The 13,585-nt window shown below is 40.0% G+C and overlaps 1 pseudogene; it reads left to right on the forward strand.

The window, feature by feature from the left end:
* The window catches only part of LOC149152507 (uncharacterized), a 29,300-nt pseudogene extending 16,768 nt beyond the window's left edge, over positions 1 to 12,532 (forward strand).
* Positions 12,533 to 13,585: the final 1,053 nt, after the last annotated feature.

Here is a 13,585-nt window from a genome sequence, read left to right on the forward strand (position 1 = left end):
ATATTTAGAGAGTCTGAAAAGAGTTTAAAGAGGACTCTACTTTGAGGAACGAGTGGTGTCTAGGGTAGCAACTGGTTCCGGTGATGTTGGAAGTTCTCAAAACATGTTGATTTATGTGAAGAGGCTGGCTAATAAGACCACTCATTGCAACTGTTCCTCAAAAAATGGTAAAACAACCAAGTGAAAGCGTATGATCGGCCAAAGGGATGGTGGCGATGGGATGAAAACAACCAAGGTTCATATGACAAAAGAGGCTGGTACAATGGCAATCACAAGGGTTAAAATGGAAATGGGTTCATTTTTACACAAGCTTGAACCATATGGAACTATGCTTGGATTCTATTTCATGTTTACACAAGCTTGAAATGAAAAACTATGCTTGATTCAATTTCATTTTTACACAAGCTTGAAACAAAAAACTATGCTTGGATTCAGTTTCATCTTTACGCAAGCTTAAAACAAAAAACTATTATTGGATTTAGTTTTATGTTTACACAAGCTTAAAACGAAGAACTATGCTTGAAATTGGTTTACATGCCCCCAACATGATGAAAGGGAGAGTCTCCTATAACCAGATGGAAGTCGTTGCGGTGAAGCAGGACGGTTATCCAATAGCATTTTGGCTTCGTCCATATAGGGACAAAGGTGAATGGGGTGATTCCCTTCACATAACCTACAGGGAAACTTAACTTTACCACTAAGTGCATGCCCTCTAAGCTTCATTACATTCACCTAAGTAGACTACTCGTGGCCATCAGGTGGATGGAATGAAGGTTCTTTTACGAGATCAAGTGAAAGACTCGACTGGGATTTTATGAGATCTATTCAAAGACTCAACTTGGAACTTTTCTCCAGGGGACCTTGTTTCATTTTTAAATGAGATTGACACAAGACAAGGTATTGTGCTCATACTCCTTGTTTCATTTTTTAACGAGGTTGACACAAGACCAGGATCTATCCTCATGGACCCTTGTTTCATTTTTTAAACGAGGTTGACACAAGACAACGAACTATCCTTAGACTCCTTGTTTCATTTTTTAACGAGGTTGACACAAGACCAGGAATCATCCTCATGGACCTGTTTCATTTTTTAATGAGGTTGACACAGTAAAAGAACTATCCTCATATTCTCCGTTTCATTTTTTAATGAGGTTGACACAAAACAAGGAACTATCCTCATACTCCTTGTTTCATTTTTTAACGAGGTTGACACAAGACAAGGAACTATCCTCGTAGGAGCTGTTTCATTTTTTTAATGAGGTGGACATAGTAAAAGAACTATCCTCATATTCTTTGTTTCTTTTTTTAACGAGGTTGACACAAGACAAGGAACTATGCTCATAGGAGTTGTTTCATTTTTTAACGAGGTTGACATAGTAAAAGAACCATCCTCATGGACCTGTTTCATTTTTTAATGAGGTTGACACAGTAAAAGAATTATCCTCCAGAACTTCGATCACAACCCATAAGAGGTCATGAAGGAGATATTTGGTTCCAATGCCCCCAGTACATGATGTACAACATCACTGAATTGATCGTCAGTTGATGTAGGTATGGAACAGGTTGCCACATAATTAACCCGTGGATGGGATGATACCATTGGTACAAAAGGACCACTTAGGGAATATGGTTGACTGGAAGCCATATTTGGACCAGGAAATGAAAGCTGGTCAACGGTGACAATTTTGCCTTTATGCAGGAAACACATCACTCGAAAGAGTGTGGAAACAATAGCTCCCATGCCATAAACATAGTCGCGCCCTAGAAGTAAATTGAAATCTAAAGGGCCTGGGACTACCATTACGTTCAGATAAACGATTTTTCCTCCCAAAGTAATAGGCAACTGAGGAAGGATCCCTAATGGTCGACTGGTTCCTCTATTAAAACCCAACAGATTCTGTGTAACAGGCACAAGCGGTGGCGAACCGAGCGCCTACCAAGCAGTTGAGGAAAGGATACTCACAGATGCACCTTCATCTATAATTGTGCCAAATACAATCATATTACAAACTTGTACTATGATTTGGAAAGGCACATAAGAAGGAAGACATAATCCTGCTAGTTGGTTCCAAGCAAAGGAAGTGACTAGACTACTTGGAGGGGGTACCGTGGAAACGGGAGAATTAACCCCTTGAGTTACTAGAGCGGGAGGATTTTCTTCCTGTCTCGATGGAACAGGAGGACTGCCCTGAAACTCATGTGAATCTAAAGAAACAAAAAGAACTTGAGTGGTATCATATTCACTCTCTTCGGGAAAGGTACGATTAACTCAAGGTGAAATCGGGTCAACTGTTACCTCGACCTGTTGATTTGGGTCGGGTATAGACTCAGAGGATTCACTTTCAGAGAGAGTGGGTTTGACCGACGATTGATTTGAGTCAGTCAATTCATCAACTAGTGAAGGATTAGGGAATAGTCTCCTGTAACCAGATGGAAGTCGATGCGGTGAAGCAGGACGGTTATCCAACACTCTTTTGGCTTCATCCAGATAGGGACAAAGGTGAATGGGATGATTCCCTTCACATAACCTACAAGGAAACTTAACTTTACCCTTATTTCCTTGAACTTTACTACCACTAGTGGATGGTGTGTCACCAGCATGATCTCCAGAAGTTGATGTACACAGGATGACGTGAACGAGAAGACCATTCTTCTAAGATCTGAGGAATATCAAGACAATTTCGAAGAATATGGTTTGCCGCATAAAGTTTGCATGGATATCGAACTTTGTGAGGCTTGACGAACGATTTCTCATTAGATATTGCATTCAAAGCGATGGTTGCTTGGTTGCCCCTCTGCTGAATTTGCTTCTTATTCTACTTCTTCCCTTTCTTCTTCTTCTTAGCCACCTGGTTACTAGTACTAATACTTTCACCAAGCGAAGAGGAAGAAGGGGAGGAAGAAACAGAAGAAGCAAATTCAGCAGAGGGGCAACCAAGCAACCATCGCTTTGAATGCAAACAAATTCCCCAGTGGAGTCGCCAATTTGTTTCAGGAATATTTAGTGTTCTTGGACAAACGCCTAACCCTCTAGATCTAGTAGCGGATCTAGAAACAACAGACAAAGTAATCTTAACCTTTCCTATAAACAACAGATAAAATAAGAGAACATAGAACCTACTTGTAGCTTCCGCTCATTCCTTATCTCCCTTAACCGATTCCGTTGCTCCTTACCGTACTTAAGTCGCTTGAGAAGTACCTGCACACAGACAAAAACAAGAACCCATCAAAGCAAATGATATTGATCTATTGTTTATAAATAACATGAAATTGAGAACATGATATACATATGAAAGCATTAACATATAACACAAGCATAAGGGAAAAAATCTTGAAAACTTTATTGATAAGAGGAAAGATTACAACCCATATGAGCTCGATCCAGTGTCATCCTTCCAATTCAATCCTTCATCAGTCTCATGAAAAGCAAGACACTCCAACACTATGACAATGCTTGCACTCAATTCTAATCTCATATCACCAGCATCTCCTTACAACTCAATATTTTTCAGCCCTGATTTCTTAGATGAGTGATCTATTTATAGGTGAGTGAAGGAGGTTATGCCATCAATGGAGGTAATGAATGCCTTTCTAAATTTAGAAATCAGTTCCATGGAAGAAGGGATAGGGGATTGATGTTTCCTAATTCCCTTTCTCATCCAAATGTGAACTCAAAGGAGCAGGTGGCATTGAGAAACTTCTAGAGGTTTCCAATGGATAAGGAATCTTCAAACCCTCATGGAAATTTTCTCAGCGCAGGCCAAAGAGGGACCAAGTGCACTGCATAGCACCCTGTCAGTGCATGGTTTGCATTGCAGCTCACCCTAATGAAGGCCTACCTGCGTTGATCTTCTTAGAGGTGGTTTTTGGATGTTTTTAGTGATGGAACTTCTTTGGAAGTAAGGAATTCTGATGACTAACTTCTTTAGGGCATGTAACAACTATATTAGGGGTTGATGGGCCCTAATAATATTGATATGTAATTTGGGGTTGATGTGCCCAAATGGATCTGTAACAATCACAAATGACCTTCCTTTCACCAAAGACTCATACATACATCCATCTCCCAACCAAGTGGGGATATACCAAATTTGACTCATCCACCCAACCAAGTGGGGATATGCCAATTGTTTATACATGTCAAAAACAACAAACATTACATCATACATCCCATGCATAGTGGGGTTAAAAATTAGGTCTTTTCATGACCTTTACAAATAGAGACCAAATATTTTAAACAAGACCATGATACTCATCAGCAACTATCATATGATCTGCACCATCAGCATCATTATCGAGACCAACAACCTGTATATGTCCATCACTAGTTCTCAAAATATCATCAACCATGTTCTCCCCCTGAACCTGTTCCACCTGTTCAATGTTAGATCTGATCATTGCATATGTCAGTAAGAGATATCAAAGCATCATCATCAATCAGATATACATCAAGTGATCAACAACTTTATGAGGACCAATATATTTCCACATGTTATCAGCAGATTGAAACCATCATCAAATAGAGCAGATAATTGTGTTAGGGTCCAACCCTAACCCCCTTATTTATGTAATAGGATCGAGTCATAGTTATAGTTAAGTAAAGAGTCATTAAATCCCATATTAATAATTGTAAGTGGTTAACCCGCATTTAATGAAGGGACCACTATTAGTTGCAAATTGGCCATGGTATTAGATAGATGGTATTAATAAGAACCATGGTATTGCCCCATGGTATTGCATGTATGAATCCTATATAAAGGATAGAGACTCCCCTCGAGGAGCATCGTGTCTTATTTTATAATTGAGCTCAACTCTATTAGAGGTTGCCCCCTCGAAGAGGCAAGTGAACATTGCTTTCTAAATAATAAAATACTTGTTGTTATTTATCATTGTTCTATGTTCTAGGTATATTTCTTTGCATATTTGGTATTCTGGTATCGTATTGCAGGTTAAGAGCATAACAAGTGGTATCAAAGCACTTTCCAGGGTCGTGGGATCTCCAATTTTTAGCAATTTTTTTTTTGTCTAGAGATATGTTCTGATGTCTTTAAACCATGGGATCTGTCGTTGAGTGCATAAACCTACGGATTTGGGGAGGCATGCACACAGGAAATACAAGAGGTGGTCAAACTTGTTGGACTCCCTTGCAACCCCTGTGGGTAGCCCTTCGAGTAGTAGCACATTAGACAGAACCGTGCACGGACTGTCTTCCAAGTACCCTCTGGGTATATCAGAAGCCCCCTAGCTCCCTTGAAACCTCGCCATAGATAAACCATTGGCCATCTTGCTGCTACAGTACACCGAGAACAACACTCGGAGAGATTACTCACACGTACGATAGGGTAGTTGGGTTATATGGCTAAGGGTACGGTTGATCCTCCTTGGTTAGTGCGCTGAAAAATTGGGTCGAGTACCACTGTCAGACCCTTATGTATATTGCGATTTGTAGCACCTGACACTCCTAGAGACCATATTTCCCTTCTCTATCTCTGTATCACGTATAATCTTTTCTAGATCAAATCTCGCAAGTGGGGTTTTTCGCAGCAGCAGCAATCAGTTTCGTCGTTCAGATTTATCAGATCAGCCATTCAGATCTCTTAGATCCATTAGATCCGCCATCCAAATCTAGTAGTTTGGGTCCCAAATTTCAAGTACATCAGATCGGTGCATGGTACAAACTAGAGCTCAAGCAATGGCCAATGAGAGGATTGAAAGCCTTGAAGCACAATTGAAAGATGTCACGTTGCAGCTGAAGAACTTAAATGAAACACTCTCTAAGGGCAAGGTGGAGGAACGCATGGAGGCATATATTAACAATGAAAATAGTGAGGGTGAGTCTATCCAGTCTCTTCACCTCTTTGGCACCCACCAACAATCCCATCTGCGACCACCCAAGCTGGACATGTATAAATTTGATGGCTCTCACCTGGCCGCATGGATAGCACAAATGGAGCAATATTTCGCACTGAATTACATCCTGGATGATGCGACTCAGCTTAGCGTGGGTATCATGTACTTGAACAATGAAAGATGGCAATGGTGGCAATGGCATCAACGTTGCTATGGAAGGCCCTTTACTTGGCAGACATTCAAAAAATCTCTTACGGATCGCTTTGACCATGAATCTGATTTTTTGGGTCATCTCACTAAGCTCCGACAGACAAGAACGGTGAACGAATATATTGCAACCTTTGAAGCCTTAGCTTTCTGCACTGGAGGTTTACACGATGAGTTCTATGTGGAATGTTTTGCCAGTGGTATCAAAGAAGCCATACAAGCCTACGTCTGACTGCACCACCCTAGCTCATGGCTGCATGCTTGCAGGATAGTTCGTGAAGTAGAACATGCGTTAGCGGCCCAGTCCAATCCCCCAAATTTCATCGCCAAGGGTCGCCCCACACAGGCTCAAAGCACTACCCAAACACTCAAGGTTCAAAAGGTGTCACCAGCAGAAATGGTGGAAAGAAAGCAAGGATTGTGTTACTACTGTGATGAGAAATACTCCCCCGGGCATAAATGCAAGGAGCCCAAATTATTTCAAATTGGTGCTACTGATCACAGTTCATCAGAGGAAGCCCCACCACTTGAGGAACCATAGGAGGAAGAAGAGGGCGACCAGCAAGACAATGTACCTGAAGAACCAGTTATCTCGCTGCATGCTTTGGCAGGGATTTCTTCTCTCCAAACTCTCAAAATCAGAGGTTTTATTAAGCATCGCCCAGTAGTAGTCTTGGTTGATAGTGGCAGTACACATAATTTTATCCATCAAAGAGTCGCAGAAGCAGTGCATTGTTTTGTCCGAGCAGTTTCTAACTGCCAGGTCCAAATTGCTGATGGGGGGACAATAAAATGTGAAGGCCGTTGTGAAAATGTCAAACTTCAAATGGTGGATTATTAGTTAAATACCCACATGTTTGCCATACACATGGGAGGGTGCGACATTGTCCTAGATGCTGAATGGCTTCGCACACTTGGCCCAATCACAATGGATTTCCAGGAGTTATATATGAGCTTTAAGCAGAACAACCACACACATACCCTCTGCGGACTCCAGGCGGGAGCTTCCTCTATCATCAGCTCACATTGGATGGAAATATTGTTAAAAATGGGCCACCATGGAGTTATAGCCCAATTTAATGCCATCCAGGCCTTCGAACCCAATTCACTTCATATTCATCCTGAGATGCAACAGATCTTAAACAACCATCTACCAGTCTTTGACAAGCCTCATGAGCTTCCACCCTCGAGAGGGGAACATGATCATAGCATTACTTTGGTCCCACGGGCCCAACCACCAAATGTGTGCCCATATAGATATCCGTTCGCCCAAAAGAATGAAATTGAAAAAATAATCAAAGAACTCTTGGAAGCAGGCGTCATTCGTCCCAACATTAGTCCTTATTCATCACTGGTGGTCATGGTGCTCAAGAAAGATGGGGAATGGCATATGTGTCCAGACTTCAGGGCCCTCAATAAGTTGATGGTCAAAGATAAATTTCCCATCCTGGTTGTTGATGATTTGCTGGATGAACTAAATGGGGCTCAATTCTTTACTAAGCTCGACCTTCGCTCAGGCTACCACCAAATTCGCATGAAAGAAGTAGACATTCCAAAGACTGCTTTCCAAACTCATGAAGGCCATTATGAGTTCCTGGTCATGACATTTGGTCTTTGTAATGCCCCATCCACTTTTCAGAGCCTTGTGAACGACCTGCTCAAACCATATCTCAGAAAATTTTTCCTTGTTTTCTTTGATGACATCCTCATCTACAGTCGCACCTGGGCCACACATCTTCAACATGTAGATCTGCTCTTGCAACTGCTCTGCAAGCATAAATTATTTGTCAAGATGTCCAAGTTCTCTTTTGGCATGGAAGAAGTTGAGTATTTGGGCTACATTGTGGGGCGTGAAGGTGTCCGGGTGGACCCCAAAAAGATTCAGGCAATGCAGGATTGGCCTCAACCAAAGATCTTGAAGAGCTTGAGAGGATTTTTGGGTCTCACAGGCTACTATCGCAAATTTGTCTGCAATTTCTGTCCCCAGCTTTGAGCCACAAGCTGCGTGACTTGATGCGCCAATATTCTTCCTCGATTCTAGAAGAGCTGTATATTTTCCTTTGTGCAATTTTTTCTTTATCTAGGTCCATAGATGAGATATCTTTTTCTTCCATTTCCACTTGGAGATCTTCCAACTGATTGACTACGTCTTTTCTCTGGCTAGTGGGAGTGACTGTGACTTTCTTTATCCATTCTTTTAAAGCCTTCTTTGTGTTTTTCATTTTTTGTTCCCAAACGTAACTTGGGGAGCCTGATACTTCTATTCTCCATGCAGTTTGGACCATTTCGTGGAACCCTTCCCTTTCTGCCCAAAGAGGACTGAAACAAAATGGAAGAGGGCCGATATCTTCTTCTTCCTTCAAACATAATAAGATTGGTTTATGATCTGAGGTTAATTTCAGAAGAATCTTAGAGAAAACGATTCTTTTATTCAGCATAATAGAGCTGCTGGTGAGAAATCTGTCTAGCCTTGCTGAGATATGGTGTTCCCCTATTCTGTTATTAGTCCAGGTGTATTCTCCTTTTACAGGTTTGAAATCTACTAAGTCCCACTGTTGGATGAGATTTTCCACTGTGGTGAGGAAGGGGTCTCTCAGATTAGTCCCTCCTCTCTTTTCTTTAGGGTCTAAGATTATATTCAGATCTCCTCCTATGACTATATTCAAAGGGTTATGCAATTCCAAATAGTCCAATAGAGTTTTCCAGCAATCTTTCTTCTCATCATAATGCACAGGTACATACATATTAAATAGGGCTAGCTTGAAATTACTTGCTATGTGACGCAGTTCTGTATATATCTAATGCTGGGTCACATGGGAGCTTTCTAAAGAGAATAAGTTTTTGGACCAGAATGTGCCTATTCCTCCCGCCGAACCTCTTGCACTGACTACCTTTCCTGAATCAAATTTCCATCTTGTATTGCTTGTGTTAAGAAGAGTTTCCCCTTGTATTTTTGTCTCTTGGAGCATGAGTATGTCTGTGGTTTCCATCTTCAATAAATCTCTAATAGCCTCTGCCTTAGTGGGATTCCCTAGACCCCTGCAGTTCCAAGAGACCAGCTGCATCATTTATGACTTGTTGGGGTAGGTCCACCTCCCTTAGGGACCCTTGGTCTGGTGTTCCTTCCGAGAGTCATTTCTATGGTGGCTTGGCTTCCCAGGATTTTTTGTCTTTCTGATTCTTCCTCCCTAGCTTCTCTGTTTGATTTCCTTCCAGCTCGCTTTGATGTCCTTTCTAGGGTCTCTTCATCCGATGAGCCCTCGTTTTCGGCATTCTTCTTCTTTTGTTTGGTTATATCAGCATATGAGAGGGATGAAATATTGCATGGGTTCGGATTTGAGGTATTACCTGGATCTGATGGATCGATATTGTTCTGCTAGGAAGGTTCTTCCCTTTCTGCCTTTGGAGGATCTGAGGATGGAATGAGAGATTCAAAAGGATTTTTGTCCTCCTCTATGTTGATGGTTTCCTTGCTTCCAGCGTTTTGAGTGCTTCCATTTTCTTGCCCTGCTTTGTTTCCTGTCTCCTTGCCTCTGTTTTTATTGTTCTGCCTGTTGTTTGCTGGTTTCTTTACCTATTTCCATTGTTCTCCTTTTTCTTTCTCTGCAGTTTCCTCGTTTTTTTTCTTGCAATATCTTGAAAAGTGCCCATATTCATGGCAGTGTCGGCACTTAAAAGGCAACTGCTCATAATCAAGCTCTTGGATATGGGTCCAATCCACTACTGAGAGTTTGATGGCTTCGGGTAAACCAACTTCAAGATCGACCTCAACGCATATGCGGGCACAGGAGTATTGATCCTTCCTCGGCGCCTGATCTATGTATCTGCCAAGAGCGTTACCTATGGATTGCAGTGAGTTCTGACTCCAGCAGTGGAGGGGGAGGTGTGGAAGGCGTACCCAAACAGGTACCGCCATGGGCACATCCTCAGCTGGATCAAAGTCAAGAGACCATTTGTTCAGATAGAGCCCTTGAGGACCCATGAAGTATGGTCCGTTTCTAAATATTAGGCTTCTATCCTCCACATTTTCGAACACAAACACAAAGAAACCTTTGCCAACGAAATGACTTTTTATCCCTTCTCTGATCAGGGGTGTCCAGTTTCGCCTTACCCATTCCTCAACAGTGTTCGGGGATGGCCATAACCCTGTGAACTGACTGATGAGGCCTCTTTCGACGAGATTCAGCGTTGTTCTACATGTTTCTTCCACCGACAGTGTCACCGTGGGGATACTTCCTAGTTTTTTGACAAACTTGGACTATGAGCCAGTCGTCCGTTTCCCAGATGCTGCAACTAGGGATTTGAACGCTTCTAGTTCTGGAGGTAATGGGGGGGTAGCCACAGAGCCCCCACCAGGGTCCATGTCTAAAGCGCACGAAGAGAGAAGGGCTAGCTTGGCGTTGCTAGGTCAGTAGCAGCACCTCCATGCGGGGGCGCGGTTCCAATCAAATAAAATTTTGATCTGACCCAAACACTAATATTTCTGTCGTTGTCTTCCTGCGTGAGATTGTCCCTCGGTCTAAAGATTCAACGCCTTCTTGACTGGCCAGCGTCAGGGCTGCAGGCGCGAGGGAAGCCCTCTGCGGGGTTCGATCCGATCCGCAACAGCTTGCGCAAAGAACCTCAAACAATTCAGTTAAAACTGGTTTAATTATTAATAATTAATTATTGATCATTTTTATTTATTTTATTTTTATTTTTATTTAATTTATCTAACTAAAATATTATAATTAATAATTTGATTTTTATAGTTTATTCATTTATTTAATTACATTTTAACTTTACTTTTATTATTAAAGGAGTCAAACTATTTAGGTAATGTAATATAACATAACCTTAGCCACAAATCTTTCATAAAACACCTCTCAACACAAGTAGAAAAACCTTTGATCATTAAAACCATTACACCAACTCTTATCGCCCTAATTTCATAAAATAACATTAAATTACTTTACTTCGCTTATAACTACATAATTTTCTTTTATATCCTCAACTTTACATATACCATTATCCCAAATTCATACCAATAACACCATTATACCTCACAAAACGAATTTATAGAAATCCTTCACAAGCTAAAGTAAAGGTCGACAACCATATGCACTAAATAGCCACGAAGAGATCCAATCATGAGCTTTAGAAAAGCAGAATACATGGACAATATGTTTCAACCCATCATATCTAAAATACTCATAAGTATTATCTACTATAAGGTAACACCCTACATGGTAAAGTTCAAATATCCTTGTAGAAGAGGATCAATAACATATGATCTAGATGGGTTGCCAATATTTACAATGGTCATAAGTTTCGGTATTATTTTTGTTTTTTTCCATTAGAAAGTGTTTCTTCCAACCGTTGTTGCACAACCCACGTGATCCACCTAGTTTCCTTGGTTCTACATTGCCACCACCCATAAACTCTTTGCAATGGCAGACCACCAACCAAAAGGTCAAAGCCCTATTGAGATTTGAGGCAGAGATCCATGTAGGTTTATGAGAAAATATACCACTATGATAATCTCTGAATCCACGGAGTGTGCATCACTCTAACAAAAGTATTAAATATTCATAATTGTGTGGAGAGGTGCATTCTACAAATTAGTATGAGAGGATGTTTAAAAAAATAAAAATATAATGTTGCCCCAAAAACAAAAATGAAAATAATCATATAAATAAAAGAATTACAATACAATTCAACACAAAGAATTGAAAATCAAGCTCCAAAATTTTTTAATATTTCTTTTAATAAAATATTTGTAAAATAAATTTTTAAAAAGGAAAAAACTATATCATATGGATATTACAATCTTTAAAGAAATCAATATTTCCAAATCAAAGTTGTAATATTTGAAAATATTAATTTGGTGTAGTTTAATTATAAATTTTGTTATCATACTATGTGAAAAACATCATTAAATCTTAATATTAATATTGTTATTACATCTAATATTAATATATTATAATATATTTAACCAGGATTTGTTGAGAAACTAAAAACGTTTATCGTGAGATTTCACAGGGACCAAATAAAGAAGCAATGTGTCTTATAAGCTATCTTTAACCTTGTGGACATTAATATATATATATATATATTAGATTTAATAACTTTGGATAAATAATTTGAGAAAAAATTTACATTTTGTTGAATTTGATAGCTCTAAACCAAGTTAGATAAATATAGACTTGTAAATAATAAATACCTAGTTTTAACGTCTTTGTTATTCTTTCAGGAAGGCAATTAAAAAAATAATGCAACTCTGAGAATACCTTTGAGATATCTAGTAGTTGTTTAGCTTCAATTTTTCAAACCTTCAACCTACTCAATACACATGTATAGTAATATATCAGCTTCTAGTAAGCTTTTGTGAGGGCTGAGATGATTGACGAAAATGAGAGATACCAACATTAAGATTTCAATATATTTCTCATAAATTGGTTCAACAGGGAAGAAGCTGTTGAACAAGGCAATCTAATTCAAGGATGTATGGGCACATTTTTTTCGATGGAGCTTCCAATAACAGAGTGTGTGGCAGCGGAGCGTACATCGTCATGAAGCCTGGCACCTTCTTCAAGTTCAACTGGTCTAGCGGCATTAGCTCTAACAATCGAGCGAGCTTCTATCCCTGTGGAGCGCCCTCTAATGCGCAAGTTGGCTCGCCGTTGATGATCTGGCAATTTTACGAGACTTATAGATAATTATGGAATGGATTCAAGTTTCAATAGAGATCAACTCTCAGATAACCCTCTATTACCTTCTAGCTGCAACGTATCAATTCTCTGATAGCCTCCTTTCAAAATATCACTTTCAACCATGTATTCAGGGAACATAACTCAGATGTTGACTCACTTTCCAAGAAGGGATGCAACCTCCCGCCAGGAAAAATCTTCTTTTTAGCCTATGACAATGGACTCTACAGTTCTGGATCTTTTATTTACTGAAGGCATTTGTAATGATATTTTTAAATCAGATTCCTCCCAAAGTCCTTGCTCCCGTGCTCTTTTCTCTTAGTAAATCCAATCCTGAACCTGAGCAAATCGCACCAGAAGATACCTCTGTTTCTTAGAGAGGAAAAAAAAGTCTTGTTTTGCTGCTACGGAACTTCAGAAGAAATCTCCGTTTTTAAAGAGACTAAACCTTACAGATCACATTGTTAAGCTCCATTAATTTTTTTTTAACAACTGCTTCCTACAATTATGGAAGTAAACTGCAGTCTTTCCTTAATTTCTGGAAACCAACTGCAGTGATTTCCTTAAATTAAGGAAACCAACTGCAGTGATTACCTTAAATTAAGGAAATCAACTGCAGTTAATAAATTTATTGTTGGGAGCTATTGAAGTGGTCGATTACTCCATCTGGAGTTCTCTACCTTGATCTGTGGAACACCTGACACATAGCCATCAGAAGCTTGATGGAAGCTTGGCTATAAATTTATCTGTTTGGTCCCCAAGCTTGTATCTCAATTCCCTTCAGTTTTTACACCATCTAGTTGAGAGAACAGAGCTTGGAAGTGCCTTCAGACTTTCTG

This window comes from Pinus tabuliformis, chromosome 9 (assembly GCF_031772625.1).
Source record: "Pinus tabuliformis cultivar Carrire ecotype Pingquan chromosome 9, CPIR1, whole genome shotgun sequence".
In the NCBI taxonomy this organism is placed as follows: Eukaryota; Viridiplantae; Streptophyta; class Pinopsida; order Pinales; family Pinaceae; genus Pinus; species Pinus tabuliformis.